Source organism: Apium graveolens, chromosome 1, assembly GCF_009905375.1.
Source record: "Apium graveolens cultivar Ventura chromosome 1, ASM990537v1, whole genome shotgun sequence".
Taxonomy (NCBI): domain Eukaryota; kingdom Viridiplantae; phylum Streptophyta; class Magnoliopsida; order Apiales; family Apiaceae; genus Apium; species Apium graveolens.
Window position 1 is genome coordinate 165,578,014 of NC_133647.1, and position 5,581 is coordinate 165,583,594.

At 33.5% G+C, this 5,581-nt stretch overlaps 1 long non-coding RNA gene across 1 annotated transcript; it reads left to right on the forward strand.

Moving 5' to 3' along the window:
• Positions 1 to 1,551: 1,551 nt before the first annotated feature.
• On the forward strand, positions 1,552 to 5,159 carry LOC141721719 (uncharacterized). The gene is made up of 6 exons (XR_012574832.1): positions 1,552 to 2,035; positions 2,429 to 2,566; positions 3,376 to 3,635; positions 3,956 to 4,000; positions 4,550 to 4,606; positions 5,058 to 5,159. It is a non-coding gene; the product is annotated as an uncharacterized LOC141721719 (long non-coding RNA).
• The last annotated feature ends 422 nt before the right edge of the window (positions 5,160 to 5,581 follow it).

The window sequence follows — 5,581 nt, forward strand, 5'->3', positions numbered from 1 at the left end:
CTCAAAATATATGTCCTTAAATGGACCACTACGCCAAAAATGGCCTATCGCAATGGTTTAATAATGCATGTTACAAAATTATGTTACCTTAGATATGCTCATCTTAGCCTACCACAACGTAGTATGTTTGATGTTACTATAGCCTTTATAACATGTTACTATAGTTTCAAAATGTTACATACGAGTAACATGTGGAAACTTATGTTACAATAGGGTGTTAATGGATTAAAAGTAACATTTTACAAATAATTAAATATATATAAATATTTGAATTGAATACCTGATACTAATTAATAATTGATAATTTTTTTTTAAAATTTTATAAACTGTACTAATTAATAACTGATATTTTTTTTAATAAAAAATTTTAACACTATCGAAACTTAAAATTTTATTAAAAAATAAAAAAAGTAAAATTAGACTGTAGTTATTTGGGATGTCATTGGGCTCTCCATCAGGCGGAGTAAAGCAGTCTCAAAATTTTTGGAGAAGCGGCAGTTTTTTGTCAAAAATTTTGTCAAAAATTTACTGTCCTCTCTAAACACCTCTCTCTCTCACAGTCACTCTCTCACACTCTAAATATCACTCTCTCGGTCACCACTCACACACTCTCTCTCAGCTTTCAACTGAACCGAATCATCCTAAAGTACTACCTCACAGGTTGATGATTAGATTAGCTAGGGTTTTATATTAGTAAAATCTTACAGATTTGAGCTAGGGTTTTTAATTGGAATTGGGGTTTTTAATTCAAATTGGGGGTCGAAGGAGCATCATATTCTTTCACTCTTCACTCTCCTAGTAAGTAGTCTCTCTCTCTCTCTCCCCCCAATTTGTTTATGTATATCTATACTTATTTACACACAAATAATTGAATTATCGCAATCCCGTGTTTAGTTTCATTGTTTTGTGTTTCTATTATCACTTGATCTCATTTTAGGGCTTTGTATTTCTCATTTCTAGTATGTAATTATTTCTTTTATCACTTATATTTAATACTGTCATGTGTTATACTCTGATCTATCCTTGTAGTAGCAATACCAGTTATGATTTTTAATCCAAGTTTATTTCAATTTAGTGTAGTTTTGTTTGTTTGCTCAAATAATTAGTTTTTATTTTGCATCTGTGTGTATATCTATGTTTACAATTATCTCGTTTAATTGAAACCCAGTTATTGTTTTACATAGAGGAATTATGGCTTAATTTGAAGCTACGTCAGTTGTTCCGAGTAGCGAGTTATTGGAATGGCTTAAAACGGAAAATTATTTGACTTGAAAATTAATCAATTTTGATAATATAATTAAATAATAATATTAATATTAGCTAAGACTGATAAAATGATTTTTTTTGTTAAATTTTGTTAACTGTACTAATTATTAACTGATAATTTTTATTAATAAAAAATTTGAACACTATTTAAACATAAAAATTTATTAAAAGTTAAAAATCAAAAAATAAAAGTGAGTAGCAACGGTTTTTTGGAGTTTCGTTGGGCTTCAAAAATTTTAGAGAGCGGGCTCAAAATTTTGGAGAAGCCGGCTCTCAGCCGCTCTATCACACTCTAAACGTATCTCTCTCAGTTTTCAATCGATTCACGCCCTATCAATTTAGGGCTTCACTGCAAAAGGATTTAACACAATTGGTTTGAGGCTTCACGGGTCTTCCCGCTTGCGCAATTTCTTTATCAGAAGAAGATGAAGGGGAGCTCATCAACGACGATGGCTTCGTCTATAAGCGCAACAAGCGCCCTCGCCTCGATATCACTGCCGCCACTTCTGCTCCCCCTCCAGATCCACTTGTTGAGGACAACAATTGAAAGATTCGGAGAAGAAATGCTCTTTTAAAACTTAAAGAGAAGTACCAAGCTGAGCTTTCTCGTTGGGAACTTTTGTCAAACACCTTGAGGGACTTGAATTTGTGAACCCAGAATGTTGAAAAGAGGTCTGAGAAGATTGATGTTGGCCAAAGGGGAGATGAGTTGTCGTTTGAGTTTTCGGGTTGTAGTGGGTGTGCTCTTGTTGATGAGCTCCTTGCTCAGGTAGTTTCTAGATCTTAGTTTTTTGTTAAATTTGACTTTCTTTGTGAACTTTAGGAACTTTTTTTGTAGTGTATGAGATATTCTGTTTTAATTCTTGGTAATTTCGAGTTTCGGGTTGTTTGTGAAATTGGGTTTTCTTGGATATATATTAAAATTTCATTTTTTATAGATGTAATATCATCATATCTATGAATCCAATTGCTTTTGCAGCACAGCTTCTCAATGGGCCTGGAAAATGGTGTGTAGGTTAGATGCAAACATAAATAACTGTAAGAAACTCCCGTCTAATTCATGTAGTTAAATATAAGAATGCTCAGACTACTGGGATAGGGACAGCCTCCGTTTTTACATCGGATTTTCGTGCAACTTCCTCAGCTGCTATTTCCTTGACAGGTTCCACCACTTTCTCCACAGCTGCTTCCTCCTTTGGCTTCTCCTCTGTCGTTACCTCGGATGTAGTTTCTGGCTCAGCAGTTTTTAGCTCCTCGGCCTTGGGAGCCTCATCATTTGAAGCAGAAACATCTACCAGAGGTTCGTCTTTCTTTTCCTCTCCACCATTGATCTCCTGCTTTATATATGCGAAAATGAAATCAACTGATCGGTATTGTAAGAAATTAAGGTATATTTAAATACGATACGTCTTTGTTTTATTAGTTATCATATAAAAATATAATGCATAAAATCTAAACTAAAGGAATAGTTAACTTAACTAATTACCTGTGGAACAGTCTCGGCCACGTGCTCTTGGACGGTCTTTGCAGGATCCTCAGCTGGGACCCGAGTTTCGAGGGCCAAATCCTTAGTTTGTTAGGAGTGAATGAAGATGAAGATGAATAAAGCTTGCGATCTCAGCTATATCTCTGTTCTTCCTCCTCAAGCCAGTATCTATATATTTAGATACGTGCCTCTGTGTTTATAGATGATTGTTTTTTTCTAATTACTGTGATTGACTAGATAAATGTTCGATTATATATGTATATGATTGTTTATATGATGATTTTTGTGTTTTCGCAATGAGTTGAGATCTAATATTGAGCATCGGCGATTATGTGTATATGTGATGATGATTATTGTGCTTATTACAACTGATGGAAATGAATTTTCTATTATGTATATATGTGATGATGATTATTGTATTTACTGTGAGTGACGTAGATGAATTTTTGATTATGTTTATTATGTTTTCGTGATAAAATGAAATCGAATATTGAGCAACGGAGCTGAATTTTCAATTATTGTTTATATGATGATTGTTATTGTGTTTAGTGCGAGTGATGGAGATGAATTTACGATTATATGTGATTAATTGTATGCTGATTGTTGTGTTTTGGTGATGGAAGGAGATCTAATGTTGCTAATACTGGCGCTGAGTCTTCGATTTTCGGGAGAAGTCAAGCTGTTTCTCAACTTCGATCGCAGCAGCTACCGCAATAGTCATTTTCTCAAGGTGTTTCGTCTCAGCCTAAGATGTTCTCACACCTCATTCAGAATCAGAACTCTCCTGATGACATTGCGATTAACGATCAGGTTTGAAATCTCCAAGCCTCTTGTAGCTTTCGATGATAATGTCACTAACTGATTTGAGTTTAAATAAACCTAGGTTAGTTTTGTTAAGTATGGAAGACATAAACCATATGTCTTCTGGATATGAAACATGTTTCCTTTTAAACTGCAAATTACTAGTAGATATTATATATGTGTTATTTTAATTAATTGCATTAGTCATTAAAACTCCAGACAATCACAAGATATACATATGCATTAGGAGAGAGTCAAGTGTCTGTTAGCTAGCTATTAAACAGATACGACCCTATTAATAAATAGGGCTTTAATATTTAACAAATTCAGTTCCTCTTTCTTTAAATATCGGTGAAAATTAATTAAATATTAAAAATACTGATATCACCGTTATTTTCATAGATTATCAGCATTCATGGATTCAAATCGCTGCATAAAGTTAAAAAGGTAAGCTGATTTCATAATTATACATACTTACATATATGTTCATATATTGATTCCTTGATTTCGTGTTAATTGTTACTCTGTGTGTATGTGTAAGATCGGTGAATTGTGGTTCTGAATTGTTGGTAAGAGGTGCTGATTGATGCGGTAGACTTGATTAAGTTGATGGATCTGACTCGCTCCACTTTCAATGATGATAATGTGTCATCTGATGTGTTTGGAAAGCTTGGAATAATCTATGGCTAGGAAAGCTCTCTGAGCTTCCCAATAAGTAACAAAAAAATGTGCTTCGTATACTTCTATTCGGTACAAACTTGTTTTTTATGGCCTTTATACTGTAATGGTTCCTATGATATTGTATATTAACGTAATATTTTCTGGGATTTATGCAAGATTTAGCTTTTGGATCCCTGTTAGTGTATTGAATTTTTGGTAACAATTCACTTATACAACCTATGTTGACTGAGATTCTATTCGCACTTGCAGAAAATACATATATTATCAACACATAGTTTTGTTGCTTACTTATATTTGATTCCATCTTGGTAGCAGACGGTCTGAACAGAACTCCAGCGAGAAACCCAGATTCAACCAAAGACGCACCTCTAGGTAATTCAGTTTTAACATTCCTTGTCAATCCACGTGATTTTGTATCTTGTTGCTATTGGTAATAGTACTTTTCTCGCCTTGTATACCATTATAGATTCTAAAAACATGTTCTAAATATATGATTATTAACTAGTTATTATTTAAGAAACAGGTACTGGTTCATCACATGGAAACCTCAACAATTTGGCAAATAAACCAACCATAATCCTTGTAAGCAAATAAACCAGCCATAATCCCGAGCCATACTGCCAACACCCAAACTCTTTGCCAGTTATCATGTACGAAGTAATTAATATCTTTATATGGTCTCGAAATTATTTGGTCTATTACTAATTGATGTTGCATTGATTAAATAGGTTGTTGACTAAATTGTGAACCATATTGTCATTACTTTTAACCATATTAATGTCATAATTAAAAAAATCTTTTGAAATGTCTGTTCTTCTTGTAGAATGACGCAGTCCTAAAGGCATGTACTAAGCCACCCAAAACTGCACAGATGGACAATGAGGGATTACAGTCAAAGAAAGAATGATTTAGTAGTACGCATCAAAATATGGTGTAACCAAAAGGTAACAATGCCACTCATTAGCCTTGCCATTCTTCTTTTCTATCAAATTTGTGTTGTCTAACTAATTTGTGCATTGTTATCTTTGAGGTATCTTGCAGTTAGAGACATGCTGGTAAAGGAGGACACTTAACAAAAAATGGACCAACCGATTACGTCTGAAGTCGAGGAGAATGTGAAGAGTTTCTAGTGTTACTATTTATTAAGTTTATCTTTTTTTTCTAATGTTTAGTAAAGAACCTGAACTATTTTGTTTAGTTAAAATAATTGTTGTTGTCGTAGTTTTAGACATGTGATGGTTTGAGTGTTTGAGTTGGTTTGGATGTAATACATTTGTGGTATGTAATGATATTTTGGGATTGTTCGATTTCGAATAGCAGAATTTCATGTAGTATTGCTTTTTACGT